The sequence below is a fragment of the Tachyglossus aculeatus genome, unplaced genomic scaffold, assembly GCF_015852505.1.
Source record: "Tachyglossus aculeatus isolate mTacAcu1 unplaced genomic scaffold, mTacAcu1.pri scaffold_223_arrow_ctg1, whole genome shotgun sequence".
In the NCBI taxonomy this organism is placed as follows: Eukaryota; Metazoa; Chordata; class Mammalia; order Monotremata; family Tachyglossidae; genus Tachyglossus; species Tachyglossus aculeatus.
The window spans coordinates 4,152-19,372 of NW_024044939.1; the positions used below are offsets into that span (position 1 = coordinate 4,152).

The window sequence follows — 15,221 nt, forward strand, 5'->3', positions numbered from 1 at the left end:
TTAATAAATGCTAACACTACCACTACTGCTACTTCTCATACTACCAATCCCGGCTCAGCCACTTGGGCAAGGGTAACCTTGGAGATGTTCCAGTCTGAGTGTCAGAGTGGATTAATGATCAGTGACTCACACATTCATACACATGTGCGTGCGTGCGGGTGCACACATAAACACACACACACACATGCACACACACACACACACACACACACAAATCACCCCCTGAGGGAGGGGAGCAAAGAGGAAATTGGCTGATAAATACTGCCTCAGCCTTGTTCTGACAGTCTGGCTGCCCACGAATGGCCACCCCAGCCAGCAGAACCAAGGGAGGTGAATAAGAGAAAGCCATCTCTGTGTCATTAAGGTCCGATGTTTGGATTTACCATCGAAAAGGGAAATTCTGACTTTTACTGAAGCTCAGAGGTGTCTCTCAGGTCTCTCCCATCTCTCCGTTCCCTGGACCACAGAACAGAAGTCATTTGGCATTGGATGGCACCATTTTCTCTCTGCAGTGGCAGAAAAGAATCAATTTTAATCTTGTGAGAAGGCAGAGAGCTGTATGTGGGTTGCCAGGAGGCTCTAAGATAGAGATTGGCAGGCAGTATTGGGGCAGAGAGAGGTGTCTGCACTGTAGTATGTGCCTCTGGGTGATACCCAAATCTACATTTCCAGCCCTGATCTCTCTCCTTCTCTGCAGTCTTGCATTTCCTCCTGCCTTCAAGACATCTCTACTTGGATGTCCTCCTGCCACCTTAAGCTCAACATGTCCAAAATAGAACTTCTTCTCTTCCCACCCAAATCCTGTCCTCCCCTTGACTTTACCATCACTATAAATGGCACCACCATCCTTCCTGTCTCACAAGCCCGTACCCTTGGTGTTATCCTCAATTCCTCTCTCTCATTCAGCCCATATATTCATCCATCATTAAATCGTGTTGATCCCACCTTCACAACATCACTAAAATCTGCCCTTTCCTTTCCATCCAAACTGCTACCACATGAATACAAACTCATTCTAGCCCACCCGGGTTATTGCACCATCCTCTTGCTGACCTCCCAGTCTCTTATCTCTCCCCACTCCACTCCGTACTTCACTCTGCTGCCCAGATCATTTTTCTACAAAAACAGTCAGGACATGTCTCCCCGCTTCTCAAAAAACCTGGCACATAGAAATCACTTAACATATGCCATATTGAAAAAACACCCGAGGGTCTCCGTAAAAACCATACAACCATAAAAAGACACACCATCCGGGGGGTGAAATTGTTGGTGGGGTTGGCCTTGTTGGGTAGAATGCTGTCTATTTCTTCTGGCAGTCTCTTCTGGACTTCAGCATGAGTAGTCAAGTTGTAAAACACAAAGTTGAGAATTGACCTCGTGGTTTTGAATCCAGCAAAAATCCAGAATACTCTCCCTCTTGACTGTAAGCTCATGGTGGGAGGGGAATGTGTCTGTCACATTGTTATTTTGTATTCCCCCCAAGTGCTCAGTACAGTGCGTTCTGCACACAGTAAGTGCTCAATAAATATGACCGACTGACTGACTGACTGATCAGAGCATCTGTCAGGATGCTGTCATTGATTTGGGCCAATCCGAAGAGAGGAGGGTTTCCAGGGAGGAGATGCAAGGCATAATGCCTAACTATTAGAAAGTAACAAGTGTAGATTCACCTCCTCTCTGCCTCTCTCCGTCCTTTCTTCTCTCCTCACATTTTCTCTCCTCTCGCCTTTCCTCCCTCTCTCCTTTCTTCCCTTTTCTGGCTTGCTTTTCAGGAGGCTTCCTTTCATGTTCACTGCCAGTTCAAGACAATGAATGCCATTGAACTCCACTTTGGAATCCTGCTTCTGTTACAGATCACCATTGGGATTTGGGTAAATGTATCTCTCCTCCTATTTTATGTCCACTTGGGTTCCACCACTCATAAACTCAACTCCCCAGACCTGATCCTTGCCCAGCTGTCCTTGTCCAACACCATAATTCTTCTTACCTTTGGGATCAGAGAGACCATGTCAGCTTGGGGACTGAGAAAATTCCTGGATGATGTGGGATGTATAATCCTCCCTTACCTTTACCAAATGTCCCGGAGCCTGGCCATCTGCTCCACCTGCCTTCTGAGCATCTTCCAGGCCATCACCATCAGTCCCAGCACCTCCTGGTGGGCAGGAGTCAAAGACAAATTACCCAAGTGCATCATCCCCTCCTGTGTCCTCTACTGGATCCTCAATATGCTGATGGAGTTTGATATTATGATGAACCTAACAAGCCCCCAGAACGGCAGCGATGTCCGAATCGTATTAGATCTCAAATACTGCACCAGTGTCAGTGAAGATACTCCCCTTATAATTTCAATCGTGCACTCCTTCCGGGATCTGTTCTTTGTGAGACTCATGATGGTGGAGAGTGGCTACATGGTATTTGTCCTGCGCAGACATCAACGGCTGTTTCGGCACCTTCACGGTCCTGGCCACTCCCCCAGGGCGATGACTGAGGTCCGAGTGGCCAAGAGAGTCATTGCCCTGGTGACCCTCTACGTCCTCTTCTATGGGCGGTAGTCAATCATGCTGAGTACTATAATGAACATGAGAGAAAATTCTCCTCTGCTGGTGAATGCCCACATGGCTTTAGGATTCACCTTCTCAGTAATTAGTCCTTTCTTGATTATTCACAGCGACAGGAGAATGAGAGCATTCTGGATCAGAGAATCTCTTGTTTTCAATATGGCTTCCTAACGGGGCCCAGGAGGAGCAGCGTGCCCTCCCACTGGGTCCCGTTGGGATAAGGCCACCTGAGATTTCTATTTGGGTAGCACCAATCAGTCAATGGTATTTATTGAGTGATTAACGTGTGCAGAGCACTGGTCTGAGTGCTTGAGAGAACAATATATAATAGCACCAAACTGATGTTGGGGGACTTGGGCCCAGGCAGCGGCAGTCCTTCCTCCCTGGGGTGTTGGGGCTTCTCTTTTTGGGAAAACCACCTCCGATAACTAAAATATGAATGTCTGTATGCTCTTTGAAATTACAATAAAAGTAAAGTCCATTTCACTTGCTCTTCTGGGTATATGTAGGGGTGTGTACTAACAAGGATTGCAATCACATGCTGGGCTATGCTCTACAGTTTGTAACTCATTAGAAGTGAAGATGGTACACTGGTTAGTGTGTCGCCTTATGCTATGCTTTACGGGGAGTTGGTGCTTAGGTTGCTAGGAACCTATGGAGGCATCAGGGTAGTGCCCAAGAGGAAATGTCCTGGGCCTGGGACTCAGAAGACCCGGGTTCTAATCCTGGCTCTGCCAATTGCTTGTTGTGTGACCTTGGGCAAGTCACTTAATTTCTCTGTGCCTTAGTTTCCTCAACTATAAAATGGTGATTAAATCCTATTCCCTCCTACTTAGGCTGTGAGCTCCACAGGGACAGTATCCGACTAATTAACTTAGAGAAGCACCTTTGAAATTGTGAGGGTCTCTTTTTTTTAACTAAGCGCTTACTATGTTGAGGGGCAGACAACAGCACAAGGAAATATCACCTACTGGACTGGAGGATGGGATTGGGCAAAAGGATAACAAGACCCGACCAACCAACCACAGAGGGACACAGATTCCAGAAAGGACCAATGGACACCCAGCAGAAATCTAGGCAGCCAATGGAAATAAGGGAGGGTGTATGGAGAAGGGTGGACTGAACTGATCATTGTGTATTCTCCAGTAGCTACAGAGAGTGTGTCCATCAGGTGTACAACCGATGCAGCACCCCTCCTTCAGCAGAGATAACAATAAAGCTGCTCTTTGCTACTTCCAAGTACCTCTACATTGTGGCTTTGCGGCAACAACCCACTGGGGGTAATCTATTTCATTTGCAATACTGGCCATTGGGTCGTTATTCTGATCCATGCTCCACTCTGAGATCTCACATTAAAATTTTGATGTTAGACTGACCAGTGAGACAGTGACACCAGGTGTCTCTGATGAGAACCTCCAGGGACCACATTAACAATGGGCTTCCTACCCAGATGCCCCCCACCCCGCTGGTAAAAAAGCCTCCTTCTGCATCTTGAGTTTGTACAAACAGGCATCAGGCCCTTCCCACCCCACCAGCTCCAATGGCCTGTGGGGTCAATGGCCCCCCTTCTCCGCTCTCTGGGATGACCCATGAGCGAGTCTTATTAGGATCTGACTAGGAAGAAAGATGAGTAGGGGAGTTGGGGACTCCATATCCAGAAAAGCCCAGGACCCTCACTGCTCCCCTCACCTCTAGGCTGTAACCTCGTTGTTGGCAGGGAATATGTCTGTTTATTTACAACGATAATGATGTATTAAGCACTTATTATGTGCAAAGCACTGTTCTAAGTGCTGGGGGGGGATACAAGGTGATCGGGTTGTCCCATGTGGGGCTCACAGTCCTAATCCCCATTTTACAGATGAGCTAACTGAGGCCCAGAGAAGTTGAGACTTGTCCAAAGTCACAGAGCTGACCAGAGGTGGAGCTGGGATTAGAACCCAAGATCTCTGACTCCGAAGCCCAGGCTCTTTTCACTGAGCCATGCTGCTTCTCAGTGTTATACTGTATAGTATAGAGTACAGAGTTACACTGTATTCTCCCAAGCTCTTAGTTCAGTGCTCTGCACACAGTAAACACTAAAGAAGTACAGTGAGGCTTTCCTTTTGGCCTCAGGTGACAATTGGATGGAAGACCTCAGCAGCTGTGCTTAATGTGAAGAGGATTGGGAAGTATTTGCAAATATATGTTTCCCGGATTGTTCATAAAGTTATTTACTTTTACTATCTTGTAAATATTTTATGTTTATCTCCTTGAGGACAGAGAATGCACCTTTACTCTGTACTGTAGTTTTTCCACCACTTAGTAAGAGTACATGACACTCAATGGAGGCTCAATAAATACTATTATTGCTAGTTACTCATCTCACTAAATCTTAAGGTCTTTGAGGGCAGGAACCATGTCTACCAATTCTATTGTATTGTACTTGGAAAAAGACTTAGTACAGTACTCTGCACAAAGTAAGCGCTCAGTTGAATACCACTGACTGGCTGATTGATTGATCATTTCGTCAATCTCCCCACCCTACGTTTCTTTCCTCACCTGGACCAAATGGAATTCAGGTGGGGAAGGGCTTTTAAGGGTCTGTGCTCCCAAGACTCTTCCTAGACAGTCATGATCAAGCAATGAGACGGGAGGGTTGGCTATGGACAGAGCTGGAGAATGACTAACCACATCTGGGCACATAGTAAGTGCTTAATAAATGCCATTATTATTATTAAACTGGGCATGGAGGGTTGTGCAGCTTACTTGACTGAGTTTTTAAACTGGTGTGTGTATCTCCATTGCAGGAGCTAAGGCTTGGTGGTGGGCTCTTGCTGGTCACCAAGTGAAACCTCTTTGTAATCGGTCAGTCAATCAATGGCAGAGCACTGTACTAGGCCCTTGGGAGAGTACGCTGCAACAGAGTCGGTAGACATGTTCCCTGTCCACCAGGAGTTAACAGTCTAGAGGGGGAGACGGACATTAAAATCAATTAAGTGTAAAGTTCAAAGTGCGTAAGTGACACAGAAGGGAGAGGGAGGGGGGAGAGAAGATGAAGGCTTAATTGGGTAACACCTCTTGGTTGAGGATGTGATTTTAAAAAGGTTTTGGAAGTAGGAAGAGTGGTGGTCCGTGTGGATGTACTAATAATCGTATTAATAATTGTGGTATCTGTTAAACGCTTCCCCACAGCACCTGTATATATGTTTGTACATATTTATTACTCTATTTATTTATTTTACTTGTACATATCTATTCTATTTTATTTTGTTAGTATGTTTGGTTTTGTTCTCTGTCTCCCCCTTTTAGACTGTGAGCCCACTGTTGGGTAGGGACTGTCTCTATATGTTGCCAACTTGTACTTCCCAAGCGCTTAGTACAGTGCTCTGCACACAGTAAGCGCTCAATAAATACAATTGATTGATCTGGGGCCTGCAGGATGTGGCAGTGAGTATTTTTTGTTTTCTCAAGGATCCCTAAGTGGGGTTAATTAGTATCTGTGCCTTGTTGGGAACTGTCTTAAGATTCTTAAGTCCCAGATTGTTGGATAGCAGGGAGGGGAGTCAGGATATTTCCAAAGACTTCCCATTTGGAGGGTCAGAGTGATTTAATGGTCAGCAACCCTCACCCCCCTGTGTGCCCTCCCCCCAACAGCCCCTCTCCATGTATGCACACACTAATCATACCCTGGGAGAGGGAAGTGATGAGAAAAGTTAGCTGATAACTGCTACCTCAGCCTTCTTCTGCCTGTGAGATATCCTTTGAGCTGGAACTTCAGAGACAGGTGAGTAGGATGGTGCTATCTCTCTTCTCATAAAGTACAAGGGTCAGGAGTTTGAGTGGAGAGACTCAGCTTGAGACACTAGTTGCAAACTAATATTGAAGTAGTGTGGCTTAGTGGAAAGAGCACGGGCTTTGGAGTCAGAGGTCATGGGTTCAAATCTCAGCTCTGCCGATTGTCAGCTGTGTGACTTTGGGCAAGTCACTTAACTTCTCTGTGTCTGTTACCTCATCTGTAAAATGGGGATTAAGTCTGTGAGCCCCACGTGGGACAGCTTGATTACCTTGTATCTACCCCAGTGCTTAGAACAGTACTTGGCACATAGTAAGTGCTTAATAAATGCCATTATTATTATTATTAAACTGGGCATGGGGGGTTGTGCAGCTTACTTGACTGAGTTTTTAAACAGGAGTGTGTGTGTCTCCATTGCAGGAGCTAATTTGGGGTGAAAAGGGGATTTGAGATAAGATGGGAGGGTTACAGTTGGAGTCATATGACCCTACACCTTACTGTGCCTTGATGGGGGTATGATTTGCATGGCAGTGCTGTGATTGATCTCAGAGGCTGTGTGGGGGCCCTATCTGGTTTACCAATCTCAAGACCAAGGGGTTAATGATTTTCATATATGGTGCCCTCTACTTCCCCTCCTCTTCCTCCAGTCATATAATGCAATCCTTAGTGGCTGCCCCCTAGACAAACTCTTGCTCCTACAAATGATCAGTTATTTTAGGATGAGGAAACTGAGGCACCAAGAAGTTGTGCCGTGCACCCACAACGCCCACCTAAGGTGCTTTCCCGAATATTTAGTGCAGTGGTCTGCATTCTATGAATATCCACTAAATACCACTGATTTAATGATCTGAGTGGTCCTAAAATTTCCAGTAGGCAGGTAGATAGAATTGGAGGAGGAGGAGGAAGCACCCTGAAAAGCAAAGATTCTACCCAGCTGATCACTTCTTCAAAATGTAAATATTTTTTCTGCACTTCTTGCAGGAATGGGGCCTTGTTTCTGCCTGCATATTTTTCCTCTCCTAAAGGAGAAGCAGTGTGGCTCGGTGGAAAGAGACCGGGCTTTGGAGTCAGGGGTCATGGGTTCAAATCCCAGCTCTGCCAACTGTCAGCTGTGTGACTTTGGGCAAGTCACTTCACTTCTCTGTGCCTGTTACCTCATCTGTAAAATGGGGATTAAACCTGTGAGCACCCCCCGGGACAACCTGATCACCTTGTAACCTCCCTAGCGCTTAGAACAGTGCTTTGCACATAGTAAGCACTTAACAAATACCATTTTGATTATTATTAAAGGCACTCCCTCTTCCAGGAGAAGGGCTGTAAAGGTCCTAACACTAACAACAGCAAGAGAGGTTGGGCTGCCCTCTCCCAAAATGAATTTTGAAGAAACATCAGTGGGGTAGGGTCTTTGCTTTTCAGGGTACTTTCCCTGCAGTGTGAGGGGGGAGCTCTGAAACTCATCTCATTGATTGATATGAAACTCAGTAATTGTTTTATCACTGAGCCACCCACCAAATACTTAAGCTATAGTCTCTTCTGTAGAACTGGAGGTGTTGGATACTAATGTTTCATTGTCTGAAATCTCTACCCACCGGCTGCAAGATTTTTTAGCATACAACACCCTTCCCCCTCCGCCCCCACACTGGTAGGCCATTTGGTTTATCATTGTGAAGGACCATTGTATACGTTAATTCTCACAAACCTTTTGGAAGTTATTTGGAGGTTTTTGAGGGGGTTTCTTTGATAACTTCACAATTAACATGAGTCAGAGTTCTTGGAGAGACAGGGAAAGTCCATAATCATGGAAATGACATTTTCCCCCAAGGCGAGGAGTCTGAAGCACAACTTTAGTGGGGAGGAGGAACTAACTCCTCCACGCCCTTCCTCCATCCACTCTGCCTTCAATTCTCTTAAACTGCAGCTGAAAGTTTTAGGGCCACTCAGATCGATAAATCAATTAACGAGCACTTACTAAGTGCCCAGAACTGTACTAAATGCTTGGAAAAAGGAGATGGGTGGAGTTAGAGGTGGAACTGGGATTGCTAGGCAGGGTGTAGTGTAAGAAGCACGCCACTTAACTTCTTGTGCCTCAGTTTCCTCATGATGAAATAACTGATAAGGCTGTCACCATTTCACAATTGGTGGAAGTGGATGGGCAATGACTGGAGTTTTTTGAGGAGTGGGGAGACATGTCCTCAATGTTTTTGTAGAAAAACTATCCGTACAGCAGAGTGACGTTTGGACTGGAGTAAGGAGAGAGAGGAGGCTGGGAGGTCAGCGAGGAGGTTGATGCAGTAATCCAGGCAGGATAGGATGAGTGACTGTATATAACGTGGTAGCAGTTTGGATGGAAAGAATAGATTTTAGCGATGAAGGTGGGACTGACAAGATTTAGTGATGGATTGAATATGTGAATATATTGTGAATATTTAGATTGAATATATTTAAAGTAAACCAGTGATTAAGTGGCACAGAATTGCCGAAGTTGCAGTTGGAGCCATCACTTAAGGAGATGAGAGATTGAAGGAAAGGTAAGAAAACCTACAGAACCCGAGAGGCAAAGAGGATGTTTTCATCTATACTTCGTAGAAGCCACTGGGATAGTTTAAGAAGAATTTTCTTTTCCTTAAATAAAGGAAGTACTCCACTCCCCCTATCTGAATGGGACTAAGTTTTCCTTAGAGGATTATAGGGCTAAAAGCCTCAATTTTGTGTGCTGACTTTTGTTCCTGCTGGTTGCTTTTGATATGATCCAAGTTCAAACCTTACTAGAAGGGATTTCTGTATGGTGAGGTTATTTTTGTTCTGTTTAATCTATACCTGGGGTAAGAGGAGGGCTGAGTGAGCTCATTTGGCATTATTCCATCTGAAAACATTTGTCAGTCCCCTTTCTTCAAACCAAATCCTCAGAGTGCTCATGTGACAAGCACATGATGAGTGGCTTTTGGTATTCAGACAAATGTTTTGCATTTGCAGCTTTAAACCTCAGTGACTTTTAACGGTTATTCTCTAAACCTCAGTCTCAGTATCTCTCTGGGTACGCTTTCCAATTTTAAATACTGACTAAATCTTGGCCTTAGCTAGTATTCTGTTTGGGAAACTGGTTTAGCTATGACTACTGGGGTTTTTGCAGAGTTTGTGGTAGGTCTTGGTCAACGTCTATTCAGTTTCCCCTACTAGACTGCAAATTTCTTGAGAGAAGGAATCGTGTCCAATTTCTCTGTTGTACTCCCCCTGATGCTTAGTATAGTGTTCTGCACACAGTAGGTATCCATAAATACCATTGATTGATTGATCTTGGGCTCCCAGTCCACTCCTCTTTCCACTAGACCATTCTGCTGCTCAGATGGAATAGGTGAGATTTTTTAAGGTGCTACAAATTAATTTCAACTTAATGTAGTGCAAATATGTACATCGTGTCTCAATGAAACACTTCCATCTCTCGTTTCCTCTGTCTCTTCTTCTCTCTATTTCTCTCTCTATCCAGGTTGCACTGAAGGAGATCCTCTCTAATTCTGACTTAGAATTCATATGAATGGATGCCAGTGATATCTCCTTTGGGATAGCAATTCTGTTACAGATCGGTATTGGGTTATCAGGAAATGCATTCATTCTCCTATTTTATGCCTGTGTGGTTTCTGCCAGACAAAAGTTCTGCTCCTTAGACTGGATCCTCGCTCACCTGGCCTTGGCCAACACCATAAGACTTCTTGCCAGTGAAATCTCAGAGACCCTGTCAGCTTGGGGATAGAGGAATTTCCTAGACGATGTCGGGTGCAAAATTCTCCTTTATCTTCGAGTGGCCCGCAGCCTGACCGTCTGTACCACTTCTTTCCTGAGCATCTTCCAGGCCATCACCATCAGTTCCGACACTTCCCGCTAGGCAGGAATCAAAGCCAAGCTGCCCAAGTCCATCCTCCCCTCCTGCCTCTTCTCCTGGATCGTCACTATGCTTATAGATACTAGTACACTGATTTTCGTCACAGACCCCAGGAACAGCACCAGTGTATGACTGCTATGATCTAAAGTATTGCTCAATAGGTGTTCTTAGTGCAGATGCTAGCCTCATAAATGCAGTTGTGACCTCCTTCAAGGATATGTTCTTTGTGGGTTTCATGAGTGGGGCCAGTGGCTACATGGTGTTTGTCCTTCACAGACACCACAGGTGGGTCCACCATCTTTATGGATCTGACCACTCCCACAGGGCAATGCCCAAAGTCAGAGCAGCCAAGAGAGCCATTGGTCTGGTAGCACTGTATGTCATCCTCTATGGGAGACAGTCGATCATGTTTAATGAACATGAAAGAAAATTCTCCTCTATTAGTGACTATTCATGTAGTTTTGTCCCTGACCTTCTTGGCTATTAGTCCTTTCTTGATCATTCTTAGTGACAGGAGAATGAGAACATTCTGGAAAGGGAAGTTCCCTGTTTCCAACACAGGTCTTTCATTGGAGCACATGAAATAATAGTGGTAATAATAATAATGATATTTATTATACATTTACTCTGTGCCAATAACTTTACTAAGTACTGGGATAGGGACAAGATAATCAGGTCAGTCACCATCCCTGTACCACTTAATGCTCACCATCTTAGTAGGAGAGAGAACAGGCATTGAATCTCCAACTCACAGAAGAAGAAGAAACATGTACAGAGAAAACCATTGACATGCCCAAGGTCACACAGCAGGCAAGTGGTTGCTCTCCTCTGAAGATTCCTTGTGGGCAAGGAATTTATTTTGTACTCTCCCAAGCATTTACTTCAGTGTTCTGCATATTGTAAGTGCTCAATAAAGACCATTGACTGGATCAAAAGCATGAGTCATGAAAACCCTCAGCAACAGTCAATCAATCAATCAATCGTATTTATTGAGCGCTTACTGTGTGCAGAGCACTGTACTAAGCGCTTGGGAAGTACAAGTTGCCAACATATAGAGACAGCCCCTACCCAATAGTGGGCTCACAGTCTAAAAGGGGAGACAGAGAACAAAACCAAACATACAACAAAATAAAATAAATAGAATAGATATGTACAGGTAAAATAAATAAAGTCCTATCCTGATTACAATTCAGTAGGTTTATGAAGCCTATTCCTGGATTTCTCCTCAGACCCCTCCCCCCAAACTTATCACCCCAGAAAATATTTCCCAGAAGAGGTCTCAGTTCTTTGATCTCAGCTCGGACACACAATTTGAGTTCCTCCATGAGGTAACAAACATTTCTTTCAACAAATATCCTCCCAGAGAGGAACTTACCATAGGGTGACTCCAGTCCTCTCCCTTTTGAGCCATTTATCCTGAGCATACCAGGCTGAGAACCAAAGCCCTGAAAATCAGCAAGAGCAGGAGGGAGTGAGAAAATGGCAGTTTCCTGGGATCACAAGAACAAAGAAAGTCATAGGATATTAAAGTGTTTTTTTCTCCCACCTTAAGTGCTCTGATTCTTACCCCTTTCAAACCCCACAGCACTTATGTACATATTCTTATACTCTGCTGCTTCCTCTATCTGTAATTTATTTTAATCTCTCTCTTCCCTATTAGGTTATAAGCGCCTTGAGTGCAGAAAGCATATCTATTGCATTGTACTCCCCTAAGCCCTTAGTACAGTGCACTGTGCACAGTAAGCTCCACTAAATACCATTGATCAGTAGATTGAAAGTCACTATTTTGATATTAAGGCTGAACAACAAAGATGCTTTGGATTAGAATGAAACGTTAGCACAAGACCCCATCAATGTAGTGCGACTTGGTAAGAAGGAATAATTTCAACCAATAATAAAAAGAAAAATCTCTGCAATCTTCGGCGTAGAAGAACAAGGTTAAGCTTAATAATTTTTGTGTGCGTCAAACCTCCCAAGGCAGCAAGGGAGAGAGAATGTCCAGGCAGAGAACAAGTGTCTTGATTCCTTTGGTGCTATCAGAGTTGGGAAGCCTGACAGTCTTTCAGAATGTTTCTATTGGGGTGAAACCTTTACGCATGGAATTTATATAAGTGCTCTGCACACAGTAAGCACTCAATAAGTACAACTGAATGAATTGTACAAGTTTTATGTCACTGTATCCCTGGAATTTGTGCATTTTTACCTTTATACTACCAGATAAAACATTTAGGATATCTTCAAATATGCATTTTATATTACTAATCACAGCGTGGCTCAGTGGAAAGAGCATGGGCTTTGGAGTCAGAGGTCATGGGTTCAAACCCCAGCTCCGCCAATTGTCAGCTGTGTGACTTTGGTCAAGTCACTTAACTTCTCTGTGCCTCAGTTACCTCATCCATAAAATGGGGATTAAGACTGTGAACCCTCTCTGGGATAACCTGATCACCTTGTAACCTCCCCAACGCTTAGAAAAGTGCTTTGCACATAGTAAGCATTTAATAAATGCCATTAAAAATGTATTTTCTGTGTTTCCTCTCACATTTCCTGTACATTTTTCTTGACCCTTACCTGATATTCTACTATTATATCATATGTATCAAAAGTTATACGAATAGTGATTCCTAGACATGCCTCCTGGATTTATTTAGAATTGTCAGGACATATGCTCTTGAGAAACAGTATCATCACAGCCTGACTGGACTACTGCATCAGCCTCCAAGCGCTTAGTAGAGTGCTCTGCACACAGCAAGTGCTCAATAAATACGATTGAATGATCTCCATGGCAGAAGAAGTAAGCCTGATACAGTGAGTTAGAGGCTCAGCTGGGAGGAGGTGAAAGTGCTTAGCCGATAGCTTTGTGTAGATGACCCCAGGTCATCTATCAGATTTATTACTCCATTTTACTTGTACATATTTACTATTCTATTTATTTTATTTTGTTAATATGTGTTGTTTTGTTGTCTGTCTACCCCTTCTAGACGGTGAGCCCGCTGCTGGATAGGGACCGTCTCTATATGTTGCCAACTTGTACTTCCCAAGCGCTTAGTACAGTGTTCTGCACACGGTAAGCACTCAATAAATACGATTGAATGAATGAATGAATCTCTCAGGCTGCCTTTACTCCCTATTTCAGACAAGTTAGCGCTAATCTTATTACTCTGCACCCACTGATATTGGCCCAATTTTCTTGCCACTGAGAACATAGCACATCCTCCCCCAGAAGAATGTTTGTTCTTCTTCCTGCTTCTACTATTGGCAAAATTCTTTGTGCCTCTTCAGGTTAGAGCAAGAGTATAGGTGACTCAGAAGGGAGAGTAAATAGGGTGGGGAAATGAGAGGTTAGTAAGGGAAAGTCCCTTGGAGGAGATTTGATTTTTGTAGGGCTTTAAGAGGATTTTAGTAGGGATTCTTAGTAATAGGTACCTTTCTATTGTTGGAAAGTATCCCTTTCACATAACTTTGTGATTATAGTCTCCTCATAATCTGAATACAATCAGGATATTCCTCCTCCCTGCCTTTTCTAGCTCAAAATCTATTCCTCACAGACTACTGGATATCACAAAACATCACAATATCTGCAAGATCCCCCCCCCCCCAATTTTTTATTTAATTTTGCTTCTGTAGCATGTACATAATCCCGCTACTTATAATCCAGTTGTGCTCAAGTTGTCATAGCTGAATTAGTTCTTTAGTTGTGCTCAATCTCAACCATCTCCTTCCTGTGGTTATCAGCTCTGCAACCAGGTAGCACCCCAATACAGTAATTTCATAAGCAAACCCCAGGCAGGGCCTTTAATCCTCTCCAATGAAGAAAAGATCTATGAATGCTGTCCCATCAATTATATAGAAATATGTTTCCATCTTCACCCAGATGATGCTGATACTCATAACTCCCTGCACTGGGTGATCTTCCAACTCCAGGTTCCCTTTGCTATTATGTTCACATCAAAGCTCAAAGTGAAGGTAGATTTTGTGAGATGTAGTTGAGAGGATAGTCATTTCGCTAGGTCTGTCTGATATGTTAATGTCCAGTGCCCACATTAGACCTATCAGTCAATCAATCCATGGTATTGAGTTCTTATTTTGTGCAGATCACTGCACTAAGTGCTTGGAAGACTATAATTGAGTTGGGAGACACGATTCCTGCTCTCAGAGTTGACTCACTTGATTTGTTGTGCTCCTCTGTGACATCACTTCACCAAGTAACAAATATTTCTTTGCTTAGATGTCTACACTTTTCTTCATTCCAAGTCCTTTTAACATTGACCAAAGCACACATTTTGGGAAGGGAGGCCAAGTTCTCTTCAGCTCTGTTTATTTGTAGTCTAGCTCCCTCTAGACCGGCAGCTTAATTTGGGCAGGGAAAGTGTCCACTAATTCTGTTGTATTGTACTCTCCCAAGTGATTGGTACAGTGCTCTGCACATACTAAGCACTAAGTAAATACAATTGATTGACACTCACCCAGGGACTTAGAACAGTGCTCTGCATATAGTAAACACTCAATGACTAACATTGATTTTAAAAAACCATGAAAACTATGCTCCTTGGATCTTCCAACTCTCATGGTCTCCAGAGATTTGTGGCATGCGTGCTGAGTTTCTAATTCAGAGCTAAATATTATTTCTGTTGTACAGGCCAGAGAATGTTTGAGTCCTTTTCCACACGTTCTTAATGACACCCAATTCTTAATCATATAACAATTTTCAAACCCTTCGAGTATAAAATTAATACCTTGATTGTCATATGATACCAGGGAACTTGGTACTGAAACTCAAGCTTTTATGCAACAAAGATATGGGGCTCATCCTTGGTCCATGATTGAGAGAGGCAGTAGTTGGCCATCTTTGAGAGGGGCAGTGATGGTGATTGTGGTTCCCATCTTTGAGGAGAGCAGAGGCAGTAGCCATGATTGAGAAGGCCTATGTTGGTGGACATCTGTGAGATGGAAAGTGTATGTAGCCTCAGCCATCTCTGAGAAGAGTGAGAGAGGTCACCCCCCACCACAGGACATC

The 15,221-nt window shown here is 43.9% G+C and overlaps 2 pseudogenes; both read left to right on the plus strand.

Moving 5' to 3' along the window:
* Positions 1 to 1,805: 1,805 nt before the first annotated feature.
* Positions 1,806 to 2,729, plus strand: LOC119923704 (annotated as a pseudogene).
* A 7,133-nt stretch (positions 2,730 to 9,862) lies between these two features.
* Positions 9,863 to 14,194, plus strand: LOC119923705 (annotated as a pseudogene).
* Positions 14,195 to 15,221: the final 1,027 nt, after the last annotated feature.